The sequence below is a fragment of the Lytechinus variegatus genome, chromosome 3 (genome assembly GCF_018143015.1).
Source record: "Lytechinus variegatus isolate NC3 chromosome 3, Lvar_3.0, whole genome shotgun sequence".
In the NCBI taxonomy this organism is placed as follows: domain Eukaryota; kingdom Metazoa; phylum Echinodermata; class Echinoidea; order Temnopleuroida; family Toxopneustidae; genus Lytechinus; species Lytechinus variegatus.
The window spans coordinates 10888468-10902273 of record NC_054742.1 but is presented as its reverse complement, the minus strand read 5'-3'; the positions used below and the strand labels follow the sequence as shown (position 1 = coordinate 10902273).

General features: G+C 37.8%; 1 protein-coding gene across 1 annotated transcript in view; it reads left to right on the top strand.

Annotated features, from left to right (window-relative positions):
- The window catches only part of LOC121410200 (interleukin enhancer-binding factor 2-like), a 73411-nt gene that overhangs the window by 46979 nt on the left and 12626 nt on the right, over positions 1-13806 (top strand). The window lies entirely within an intron of this gene.

Here is a 13806-nt window from a genome sequence, read left to right as displayed (position 1 = left end):
TTCAGTCTTCTGTTTTTATAGCTATTACCTGCTTTATGTAATCATTATTTTCACGTACTCATAAGTTCAGTCATATTTCACTTTGCTATTTCCAATAAGGTTTTCAAAGAAAATTTTTGGGGATTTGAAGTACTAATGATGATGTATAAAGATTTGCACTCACTTGCATATGAAATGAGGGTTGTTTTATCTGTTAATGGATATCTTAGATCTTGATAATATGATAAGTGCATTATTAATAAGTGTAAAGTGTATCCCAAATAACTATCCATCTATTACATCTTTCATGGCTACATGTAATCGGAATCAAGTATGTCAAATATTTCCAGTTCTGTACTCATAATTCCCCTGTGCTAATGGTATCATATTCCTAATATGGATTGTGTATTTTTTCCTTTGTATGGAATCTTTTATAAAATGCTGGAATCGGCAATAGGCCAACTTTATTTGATTTTATACAACTTTCAAGGCTTACATGTATTCCATGTATTATGTACATTTTCATATGCAATGTTCGTGATTCTCCAAGTCAGAGTATATCCTAACATTCAATTTTCTTTATATATTATTTCTGTCACTATGTTTTTCCTATTTTCTCTTTCTCTTTCAAGGGGGGGGGGGGGTAGTGTGAACTTATTGATAAGAATCTTTAATATGCTACTGGGTTTGCATTTTCAGTTTTTTTTCTTGGAATCTATAATACAGAAAATGCTTTCCAGTATTTGAAAGAATACACCAAATTTTGGGGAAATGATAATTGAAATACATGCTTCTCATTTGCATAATTCAGCGTATATGCAATTTTACATTGCTCGGTGGTTAAACTACATTGTGACACCCTTGACACTAGCCTATCTGATATGCGCTGGGCTATAGTGGGCAAGTTACTGGTCACTCGAAGCAGACTGACGGGCGAAGCCCGAGCGCCTATCATCATTGGTAAAGTCATCAATATGCATATATGGCTATCATATGCGTGACATACTTTTTATTATGCATCATTCATGAGATAACCCTTATATGGTGCTCAACTGTATTTTTTAACCAATCAAATATCATCGCAGTCTACATGTACGTCACGTTCAAGCCTCGTCGCTTATTGGTCCGTGTTTGCGGACAGTTATAAATATTTATATTGAAGCCTAGTTGGGGGTTCGTAGAATTTCTTCGAACGGAACAAGGTAAATAACCAGTGATGTGTTTATTAGCTGAGATTTTAAGGAGAGGTTATGTTGATGCACTCAGCCCCCCCCCTGTGAAACTTGGTTTGAAAAAGCCTGGTTAAAGGTCGTGTAAACTCAAACAACGAGTTGATCTGACCCATGCGAGCATAGTACTGTACAATACCAGGGGACTGTAATGGCCTCCTCAAAAATTTCTATGATAAATCCATAAGCATGACAGGGCTATGCCGTATTGTTCCAGACTATTTTTGGGATGCATTCATGGGTATACGGTTCTGATATTACACAAGTGCATGTCGGACCCCAAATTGCTCAATAACGGGATTTCATGTATATTTAATGTAAATTTTTCTTCATCTATATTTATATTTTTTGTGAATGATGGGAAAATTATTGCAATAATTTCCATTAAAAAAAAGTAACCAAAAAACTTTAAATAAGAAATATATTTTTAAAAATCCAGTCAAATATTTAAAAATTATTTTGATCAGAACTTCTCAAAGAAATATTCAGTTCAAGGGCTTTATAGATTTAAACTCAAACTCAAATTCATGCGCTAAAATTGGTATAATTCAAATGAATAACGCATATTGATTAACTGAAATCAAGCTGTGAAAGCCCATAGTCTATAGATTATGTAATTTCTTACATTGTGCAAATTCCTCTCACCCCCTACATGTACATGTAGATTGACAACACTCAAAATACTCTTAGACTACATGTATATACATGCACATGCATAAGGAATAAACTTATAAAATGTCAACTTACTTTTCAGCATTCAATTTTCATGATTTAGTAATTTTGGGGAAATATGATTTTTCTTTTGGAAATCTAGTAACAAAAATTATTAGTCATCTCTTACTTTATACTCCAAAAATGTTATTTAATACATCAAGAGCTTAAATCATACTGTATTCAGTGTATAGTTTAATTGATTTACATGAAATTGCATCGTTTGTTGGGGAAAAAACGTTTTAAAACAAAAACTTTTTTTTATTCATAAAAATAATTTTCTTACAACCCTGCTTTGTAAAAAAATATTGAAGATCACGCCAAGTTAAATTGTAAAAAATATTGATATTTAAATGTTACTGGATATGTAAAGCAAGAATATTGCGAAGTCATGCATGGTAATTAATCTTATTTTCATAGCACTGCCAGTATTTTGCAAAGTCTTTTTGAACTCAATTTCTTGTGTTTTTTTTTCATCAGTCGATCCACCAGTCTGCAGGAAATTGCACTTGTGAGAGGCAGTTTCAGTGGGCCACCATTTGACCCTCTGGTTTGACCCAGTCCTAAAATAAAGACTGTTTCAATTATACAGTGCGTATCCAAAAAAAGTTTACACTTCGAAAAAATCCTGTAGAATCATACATTTGTCATATTCTGAAGATTTTTCCACATTATATCATTGGTACAGATCCATTTAAGCAAATTACGATATAACTGTCAAAAAATATTTCCGCTTGAGTGAGCACCACTTACTTTTGAAAAATTAGTGAAAAATGATTTGCGCAGAACTTTGAAATAGTTATTCAAATAAAACTAGACCATAATCATGAAGAACGCATGGAATTTAGCTAGTAAAATTGATTTTAAGATAATTCCAACCTTTTTAACTTGTTTCCTTGCCCAAAAAACTTCGAAGAGTGCATTGTGCCCCACACAACGAGGCCATCGAGATGATATTTGCTTTACACTGAGCTGTGATTTACATGAAATGGCTAAGGCTTGATTTTCATTTTATTAATCATTGTCAAGCTTGGAAAGTGTGGAGAAACAAGCATTAAATGAAATATAAAATGTAAACCCACTTTAAATGATAAAAACATAGTGAAAAATGCTGGAGATGACTGATGTAAACCTTTTTTCAGATTCAGTTATGTCCTCAGATCCAGCTGGCACAAAAAGGGTGAAGGTTGTGCTTACTAAGTGTTGAAATTTCAATTTGGGTGGCAAAATTGTTACAAGATGCTTGAATGTATCCGTTTTATTTCAGTTGACTTAACTTACAAGGGAAATGTATGAGAAATGCTGTGCAGGCTAAGTTTGTTTTCGCCCTTTCCACTTGACACAGTGTGAAAACAAGCATTTCTGTGAGCTTTACAAAAACGGAAAGTGCTCACTCAAGTGTAACATTCCGTCAAAACTTTTACTTTCATTGGATAGACGAGACCCAAATCCAAGATTGTATGTGAAAAAAATACCCACATGTTGTATATTTTTTCATTCCCAGGGCTTTTTCAAAGTGTAAACTTTTTTTTAATACGCACTGTAGGTTTAATGATAAAGAGGAACCTTGTTATTGAATCAAAATAAGTACCAACAGGCAATTTACTTTAAGTGGGATACATGTACATCTCCCTGTGCATCCCACTACAGAGCTCATAGAGCTACAATCGCCATTTTCCCCATTTTGCTTCACGGCGCAGTGTGACTGGTTGTCAGGTAATTGCTCTCCCAAAACTTTTGCTTTTAGAGTACTTTGATAGCTCTTATTGCTATTTACACATTCCCAATCTTACTCATCTGATTTATATTTTTACGAGAATTTTTTTGGATAATTTAAGACTTCTCCTTTTGAGCTTGTATTGCTTTGCTTCACGTGGCTTGTACGGGCGGAGCTCTCATGACTTCTAGCTCCGTTGGCTTCACGCTTTTCTCACCTTGCATTGGTAGTGTTTTGTGCGATGCCAGACATGAATCGTTTCTTGTCTTTTCTTGAATTTATTTTCGTCCTTCCTATTTCCCCCTTACATGTAGTTAGGGGAAGTTGGATTTGGGTCGCGGATTATTTATTTTGAATTGAAACTTTTTTTGCAGTTTCTCTTACAGAGTTAGCATATTTTTTCTTTTCTGAAGGTTGATTATCCAATATTGTTGTATTGTTTAATTGCTGCCTCTTGTTCTCTTAATTGATTAATTTATTTCATTAGTCTGTGTGATTGATTAATGCTTGTCTTATAAATTTTTTTCTTATAGACAGACTTTTTCTGCCGTCTTTGAATTTTTTTTCTTACATATGGACTTTTCTTTTCTTCAGACATTTGTTATTAGGAAGCCTTCTATTGTTTAATGAATTAGCGATAAGTCATTTTCCCTAGTTATTTATAAAAAAAGTTTCATACAGATTGTCTTCGCATCTAGTTTAAGGAGCCTTGTCTCTTAATTAATTAGCGACTACAGTTTGTCTTAATTATTAAAAAAAAACTTTGTTTTTTTCTCATTGGTGGTCTTCTTCATCTTTTTTCTTCGGAGTGAAGTTTTTAGAAATTCCGTCTTGCTTAATTAACAACTTCAGTTCATCTAATATCATATAAACATTTTTTTCTCGCCGGTCGTCTTCTTAATCTCGCGCAATATTTTCGCCGCGTAAAATTTTTTGACCGTGCCGCTTGCTGACTTTTTACTTTCAAGTCTTGCGCAACTTTTGAGACCAACTTTGCGTCACCCGGGTATGTGGTTCCGAAATTACACAACATTATGTAAGTGCATGTCAGACCGAAAATTGCTCAAAAACGAGATTTTGTGTGCAAAGTCAATGCAAATTGTGTTTTCAACCAAAATTCATAAATGTATGATTATTTTTAGTTTTTGTCTCACCTGCGAAGCAGAGTGAGACTATAGGCGCCGCTTTTCCGACGGCGACGGCGACGGCGGCGGCGGCGTCAACATCAAATCTTAACCTGAGGTTAAGTTTTTGAAATGACATCATAACTTAGAAAGTATATGGACCTAGTTCATGAAACTTGGCCATAAGGTTAATCAAGTATTACTGAACATCCTATTAAAGTTTCATGTCACATGACCAAGGTCAAAGGTCATTTAGGGTCAATGAACTTAGACCATGTTGGAGGAATCAACATTGAAATCTTAACCTGAGGTTAAGTTTTTGAAATGTCATCATAACTTAGAAAATATATGGACCTAGTTCATGAAACTTGGACATAAGGTTAATCAAGTATCACTGAACATCCTGCATGAGTTTCACGTCACATGACCAAGGTCAAAGGTCATTTAGGGTCAATGAACTTTGGCCGAATTGGGGATATCTGTTGAATTCCCATCATAACTTTGAAAGTTTATGGATCTGATTCATGAAACTTGGACATAATAGTAATCAAGCATCACTGAATATTTTGTGCGAGTTTCAGGCCTAATGATTAAGGTCAAAGGTCATTTAGGGTCAATGAACTTTGGCCGAATCGGGGGTATCTGTTGAATTACCATCATAACTTTGAAAGTTTATTAGTTTAGTTCATTAAACTTGGACATATGAGTAATCAAATATCACTGAACATCCTGTGCGCATTTCAGGTCACATGACCAAGGTCAAAGGTCAATGAACTTTGGCCGAATTGGGTGTATCAGTTGAATTACCATCAAAACTTAGAAAGTTTATGGATCTAATTCATGAAACTTGTACATAAGAGTAATCAAGTATCACTGAACATCCTGTGCGAGTTTCAGGTCACATGATCAAGGTCAAAGGTCATGTAAGGTCAATGAACTTTGGCCATGTTGGGGTTTTTTGTTGAATAACTATCATATCTCTGTAAGTTTATTGGTCTAGTTCATAAAAAGTGGACATAAGAGTAACCATGTATCACTGAACATCTTGTGCGAGTTAGAGTAGTATTCAAAGTCAGCACTGCTGCTATATTGAACCGCGTGATGCAGGTGAGACGGCCAGAGGCATTCCACTTGTTTTAGTTTAGTTTATGCTTTTTATGATCACAGAAGAGTCCCCAACAAATTTCATTGGAAAAACAATGGAAAACAAAAGGTAAAAAAACAAAGAAATACACAAGAAATTGCAAAAAACAATAAAATACATAAGAAAATGATTTGATATCGCGATTTTTTCATGTACACTTGCTAAGAACACCACAAAGAGTTTCTATAACAAAAATTAGTACATTTGGAGCTTTATTTAGGGAGTTAGAGAAAAAAGTAAGATTTCGCATACTAATTACGCATAAATTAGCATAATCACTTAATAGCGATTCTCAAGGAATAAATTACTATACAATCTTGTAGATTATGTCCCAGGCAACCCGCGTGCCAATTTTCTGCGCGATCGCGCGGTCGACGGCCGAGATCTTAGGGGGGGGCCTCAGAGGCCCCCCCCTGGCCATATGAACTCCCAAAATACCCCGGCCTAGATAGGGTTAAGAAACCTTGTCTTAATTAATCAGCGACTTCAGTTCATGTTTGGTCTTCTTAAGTCTTCAGATTTAGATTTAAGAAGCCTTGTATGCTTAATTAACAACTTTAGTTCATCTTAATTATTAAAAGAAATTAATAATTTTTACTGGTACAGAATCTGATCCCTCCTTAGGTTTTGCTTTTTAGCTTTACCTTGCTGTAGGTGGAATTTTCTTCCTTTTCTTGTCCACTCCCACCCTTCCTCGCGTTCCCCCCCCCCTTTGGTCTTTCAGGATTAAGAACTTTTCCAAGTAGATTTACGTGTATCTGACTCATCCCTTGATGATCCCATGGCTTCCGCTGGGGTTGGGGTACCCTTCTGAATGGAATGCTGCAGTAAAAAGAGTCGCCTTCCACACGTCCAAAAGGGTGGAACCGTGCAATCATGCCCAAAGAGAAAAAGGATGGAATGTTGGAGTCACGTCCACATGCCCAGAACAGGTGGAAATGTGGTGCTGAGCCACATGCCCAAAAGGTGATAGCCAAGGATCCCACAATGAAAACTGAACTTTCTTTCGGAGTGTTGTACTTGAAGAGAAAACTGCAACTCCTTTAGGGCTGTCTGACCCACCGGCTATTTGCCCGCAACAAGACTGGGATAAGAGCGCAGGACTCTTTTCCTGGCATAGACTAGGCTCGATGCTTTTTCAGTCTCCCTCAGTGAGCATCATCAAAGGGCTGCAAGCCTTCTAGTCACAGGAGCTCGACCCCATCAAGCTCACACGTTAATCTGACCTTGTCAGATTCGGGTTACGTTCCTTTTCTGCTGACGGCCGTTCCCACTGGGACGGCAAAATGTGAGAAATCATGCTCCCCTCAGTCTCTTGTACATTCTTCTGCCCCCCCCCGGCTATTTTTCAAGCTAGATATCCCTCCTGCGGACATTCAATGCTCTGTCCCGGGCGTCCCCCAGTTGGATAAGCACCTCTTCGGGGAAGAAGCGGCCACACCTCTCATGGAGGAGACCGTTGGCCGCAAACAGGCGTTCAGGTTTATTATACAGCTCGAGGCCTTGCAACCGTAGGCACTTTCCACCAAGAAGCGTGCCCCATGGGTATGCCCCTGACTGACTGCTCAGATATAGTCTGGGGCACCCGCCCCATCGGGTCGTCAATAACATGCCCGACCACTGGCTAACGATTCCCTTGATGGCAGGAGCCAGGGACAGAGGTGGGCGTTCCGCTGCCAGGGCTTTGGCCTAGCCCAAACAGTCTGATAGATTGCATACAATGTGGGGTCCTTTGGCGGGTGTCTCTGCCGCTCCCTCCCAGCCTGGGAATGAGTAATGGTTGACGCATTCACTGTGTCCTTTGTGCTACATGGCTTCTTTATAATTATAAGAAGCCTCTCCAATCGGCGCAGGTCGAGTCGCCTCGCCAGCCATCCCCATCCTCCACCATCAATACATTGCGACTTCGCGGTACTACTGGAGAGGATGTGATCGAGAGGGTAACAAACCATCCACATCTTTGTCTATCCTTGATCTTTGAGACCCCCTAACTCTCGGGCTAACTGAAGATGATTTTCAACGTGAAAGTGATCATCACTTTCACTCAACCGGAGCTTTTCTGGATGGAAAAATTGGCCCCCATCCTCCCACTTGAGGCGTCAGTTCTTCTTGTCTTTCTCAACTTACGGGATAAACTTTCGCCCACTTGGGCACGGAGATAGACTCAGCCAGATAGCCTGGCCTAGTTCGGACAAGGTACGGTTGATCACATCCCTTGCTCACTCCCTCTGGGAACGTAGCAATGTAACCACCTCCGAGTAGTCTCTCCACCCAGAGGTTTGCCACATCTCTCAACCAGAAGTTGCTGGAGTTCTGTTCTCGTGTGAAGGAGATAGAGGCCACCTCCCTCAATGCCTTCTCCCTTCACTGGGGGCATCTGAGATGCAAAGCATTCCCTCCGTTTGCTTCAATACCGCTTGGCTCCTCACACAAGTATGTTGTAGCGATGAGGTTGGCAGGCGCAGATGCGTTTCTTCCGATAAAGAGATCGAAGGCCCACCATTCCAAGAGTATCGGGCCATTGTGGGCTCTTTTCCAAGGTGACAATTCTTTTCCACTTGACAATTTTTGAGGGCCACTTTTTGGCATTTTGCCAACTCTTTCATGTCGTTATATTTTAGCTCTGAAGACAGCAGCCTCGGTGTTGTCATCTCCCTCGTACTTGCGTCCTTACGTTTGCTTAGACATGCCTCCCCACGGCTGAATCCATGCTGGTCTAGCATAGTTCCCAATTGTGCATCCATTGCCAGCAGTTCTTTGTTAACTACTCGGCTGCTCTCAGGGAGGATGCTTTGGTCTTAGAGTTCTCTGAACGGATGGCTTGTTTTTAGCCTTGATCCCGTTGACTCGACTAGGCCTATAGGCTCATACATTTCTCGACCTTGTCTGTTCTTGGATTGGTGAAGCGATCATTCTGCTGAGCCGGGCAAGGCTCCTCAGCGATGAAGGCAGTGTCCTCTGTGTCTCAGTCTGACTAGTTCTTTGCTCTTACTTGCTTAGACATACCCCCTCATGGCTGAGTCTGTATTGGTTTAGCGTATGATAAGTAGGTGTCTTTCGGATATTGTGGTAAATCATGAAAATACAACGATTTTCTTATTTACTAGATAACCATAGACACCTACTTGTGTAACTCCCACCGGCCCCTCACCTTGCATGGCAACATGTCTCAGTGTCATTGTCTCAACAGGAGGAAATAAGGCATTGGCTATACAATGGAATGTGTGTGATGGTAGAGGGAGACTGCATGATGATGCAAAAAATTTGTGTACCTTTCGGATAGTGTGTGCTTAAGCATATGCTAAGTAGATGTTTCTTGTAAATAAGAACATCATTGTAAGTATTTTCATGTTTTCCTCCAAACAAATCAGCAAATTTCTAACTTCCAAATATTTTGTTTCTGAAGTTTAAAATTATAAATGAAGCATAACGATAGGGAAGTGCTAATGTTGCCAATTTGATGAATGGACGCTGATAAGAAAAGGTCTTCAAACAATTTCATTTTCCCAAATGAAACCCTATAAAGGTAGCATCCACTCTGTGAGAATCCTTTGTAATGGCATTATTAGTTGAAAAACAGGAAATAAAATTGTAATTATTAATTTCAATGCAACAAAAAGGCCACCAGAAAAGTTTGCAACATGTAGGGGAAGCGGGGTAAGTTGAGCATAGGGGCAAGTTGAGCCACCACCCCCAGTCTAATAATGAATGATTCAGACATTGTGGTGGTGTCATGTATTGATGACCCATTGCATGACCCTTCACCCCACCACTTTGTTTTCAACTTTGAAACAAAAGGTACTTTTTTAGAGGGAAAAATACAAATTTCAGCAAAAAGTAAAAAAGGATGTAAAATAGATAAGTGCTTTTACCCACACACGTCTGTAAATATATTATAGAAATAAGAACAATGTTGTTAGTCCAGGTATGGATACCCATTCTTGACATAGTCTTTTACATGGTGAATGCTTAAGAAATGTGTGGATAAGAAAATATTGCAATAAGTTTGGACTGGGGTAATTTAAGCCAAATTAACATGGGGCAAGTTGACCCATGGTAATTCTTATGTTGATGTATAATAAAAAAATAAAAAATGTAAAAAGCCATTGAGATGCAGGCAGAAAGGAGCAAATTCACATGAGAGTTCTTTTACTTTTAGATGATGTTAGTATTTATAGAGATTTAGCAAGTGAAAAGACTTTAAATAAAAAATTTACATCCTGGATCTTCCCGCATACATTTAGTACATAGTTTTTGTGGCTCAACTTACATCAGACAGTTGCACAACTTACCCCACAGATGGGGCAAGTTGAGCCATTTTTTACATCCTTTTTTTGGAAGGTCACGATGACTTTCAGTGTGGGGGTAGAAAGTTATAATTTTGTGAAAAATATTTCCCAAGAATCAAATTTACAGGCAAGGTACTTATTTCTACAATATTTCTAGTCAGATCAATTCTAAAATGCAAAATGCAAACAGTGTCACAACTTACCCCGCCTTCCCCTACATATACATTGGATCAGAAGCAAAAACTGATACAGAATGCAATCTAAATATACATTATACTTTTTCCCCTTGTATTCTAGATATTTCTGAATTATGATTTAAAGAAAAGAGACAAGATATTGAATTACGAAAGCATTAGTGGCATCAGAAGGAACACAACACGAAACCAAAACATGGTTGTTATTACTTGATGGAGAACAGGTTGTGGTTTGGAAGCCAAACAACCCAAGGAAAACAACCTTTCTCATTTGGGTCAAGTATTCGGCCAAGCCTACATGTACATTCATATCAATTTTACATGGAGCACGAAAAACCTTTGAAAGGAATACAATTTCTAGGAATTCAAAATATTCATCTTTATTAATGTTTAGAATGTTCTACACAGTTCTTATAATGTACATTTATTGTACAAATGCCCTTAATTTTTTATACTTCTATCAGCTTATTATTAATATAGGGATGATCTATACTAGCCAAGTCCTCTTCATATACTAAAATATTTGTAATGATAAGTGGGATTGACTTTCCTTATATTGCTTCTGTATGTTTAATTTAGGTTAGGATTAGTTTATAATTACATGGAGTAATGAGCTTGACTCTCTGGATTTACCAAGGTCAGGATCTATTACACCAAGAGTATCATATTTTAAATTCTTTGTGTCTTGACTATGTCAAATCCTAATGAACAAACAAGTTACCTTGATGGAAAGAAAAATGGGTTGATGAAATGAATTGGTATTCCTTTCCACTTCAGAAGAAGCGGTAAATGTTCATTGTGATTCAGAAAAAACCCTTTAGAAATAGGTAATGAACATTTTTAATGTCATGAAAGATGATGTCTCCTAAATAATTTGATACCAGTTTTGTTCTGTATTTTTGGATAATAAGGAAGTATATTTTACCTTCTTTTTAAACTTTAAGTAGGTATGACTACAATAATTTAACGAGCAGTGTGTTCAATAAATATGCATACATAGGCTTACATTACATGAATACATGTAGTCTGGCAGCCAAGGGGGGTGAGGTTGCATTGAAATGTCTGAGTTTTTAGCTCATCTGGTCGAAGGGAAAGATGAGCTTATGCCGTGGCATCCGTCGTCCGTCCGCAATTTCAAAATGCTACTACTTCGCCATTTTAAGTCCGATTTCAAATCTGTTTGCTTTATATGATAGCACTAGGTGGGGAATCCAAAACTTCTACACAGAATTTTGAAATTTAGTAAATATGCTAATTTATGCACATTTTTCAAAATTAAAAAAAATGCTTCTCTATTTGTTGACCGATTTTGAATTTTTTTCTTCCATCTGGTAGAGCTTCATGAGGTTCACCAAACATCTACCAAGAATTTTGAAATTTTGACCAGAACAATTTTTATGCTAATTTATGAGAAATTAATTTATGCATATTTTTTAAAATTCACAAAAAAATGATTTTTTTTAATTTGTTGACCGATTTTAATTTTTTTCTTCCATCTGGTACATGTAGAGCTTCATGGGTTCACCAATCTTCTACACAGAATTTTGACCAGAACAATTTTTATGCTCATTTATGCGAAATTAATTAATGCATATTTTTCAAAATTCACATAAAATGCTTCTTCTTTTTTATTTGTTGAATGATTTTTATTTTTTTTTCTTCCATCTGATAGAGCTTCATGAGGTTCACCAATCTTCTACACAGAATTTTGAAATTTTGACTAGAACAATTTTTATGCTGATTTATGCATATTATAAAAAATCCTATAAAATGCTTCTTTTTTATTTTTTGACTGATTTTGATTTTTTTTTTCTTCCATCTGGTAGAGCTTCATGAGGTCCACCAATCTTCAACACAGAATTTTGAAATTTTGACTAGAACAATTTTTATGCTAATTTATGCGAAATTAATTTTATGCATAGTTTTAAAAATTCACATAAAATGCTTCTTCTTTATTTGTGGCAAAAAGAAGCTGCTGAAAACTGTTTATCTAAAAAAAGAGAGCCAGTGGAGTAAATCAGATAGTCAAAAGGGGCCTAAAGGCCTGGTCACACCACCCGAGCGTTGTTGGAGCGGTCGTGGAGCGGAAGTGAGAGAGGGTCGAATTTCACTCACAAAATTATGGGAAAAATCGAAAACAAAAATAAAAAATAAAAACAATCAAAATCGAAAATGGTGAACGGTAGCGAGCGGTGATGATTTTTTCTCTCCGCTCCACGACCGCTCCACAACGCTCGGGAAATGTGACCAGGCCTTAAGCTTTCATTCCCAGCAGAATCTTCGTCAGAGGCAAAATGACAAACATAAAAAGTGGAACAACCATAATATAGACCACAGACAAGCTACAGCAACACTAGAAACATGGAGACAAAAGGGGCATTAGTGAGTAGAGATGACCAATCAGGTTAGTGAAGGGGATGAAAGAAAAGGAGTAGACAGACACAAAGGGAAGTTAGTGTAAGTAAGGCCAAAGAAAGACCTCAAGCTAATGAGGCAGGCAACATCAAACAGGATCTGGAACAAAACAGTGATAGAGGGTAGAGGAAGAGATGAATAACAAGAGAATTAGTGAGAGGTGGGTCAAACAGGTAACAAAGAAAGGCATAATAAACATAATAAACATTCAAAACATGAATTCCTTCCTCTGCTTTGTTTTCAGATCGCAGCCAATTCATTCCTATGATTCCTTTTTAGATTGCAGCCAGACTTCTTTTTATTCTGTCTCCCATTTATAGCTTTTTAGACTTGATTTCAATCTTTTTAGAGGCTCTTATTGTTATTAATTCTGCCTCTTCTAGCTTGAAGGATTATGTAATTAAATCAATTCATAATCCTTGCTTCTCTTGTACTTGGTTAAGTAATTAGTATTAATTATTAACATTTGTCTGCCTTATAAGTAGTTAATTATTTGATTAAGTAGAACAAAACAAAATTGATTGATTCTCTTTTCTGTTACTGCACCTTGGGGATCCATGGATATCCCCCCTTTGTTTCACTCCCTACCTATTTTTGTTCTTTTCAAACAACAAGGATAGGAAGAGTTCCGACTCATCTACAGGAGACAGGCGACTCATCTTCACCACTGTGGACGAGTCGTGTGTTATTCTGAAGCAGCGGTATGTAGGCAAACGTAAGAGTCCTTTGCGATGGGGTGGAGGGGGTGGAGCCATGTTGTCTTCTGGAAGACTTTTACGTGCCCCCTAGTTGATGGCCAAGGATTCCGTGATGGGGCTTAAACAGAGGGGGATCCGAATCCTCGACATCTCCCCCAGGTCTGCCCAACCATCCAGCTGTAGGGTCACTGGGCCCGGGAAGGAACGAGGCTCTCTTCCCAGCATTAAAATCGACTAGGCTTGATGCCCCATGAGACCCGCACCGCGGGCCAGGGGAAAAAGACGAGGTGCCTTATCTGACCTTGA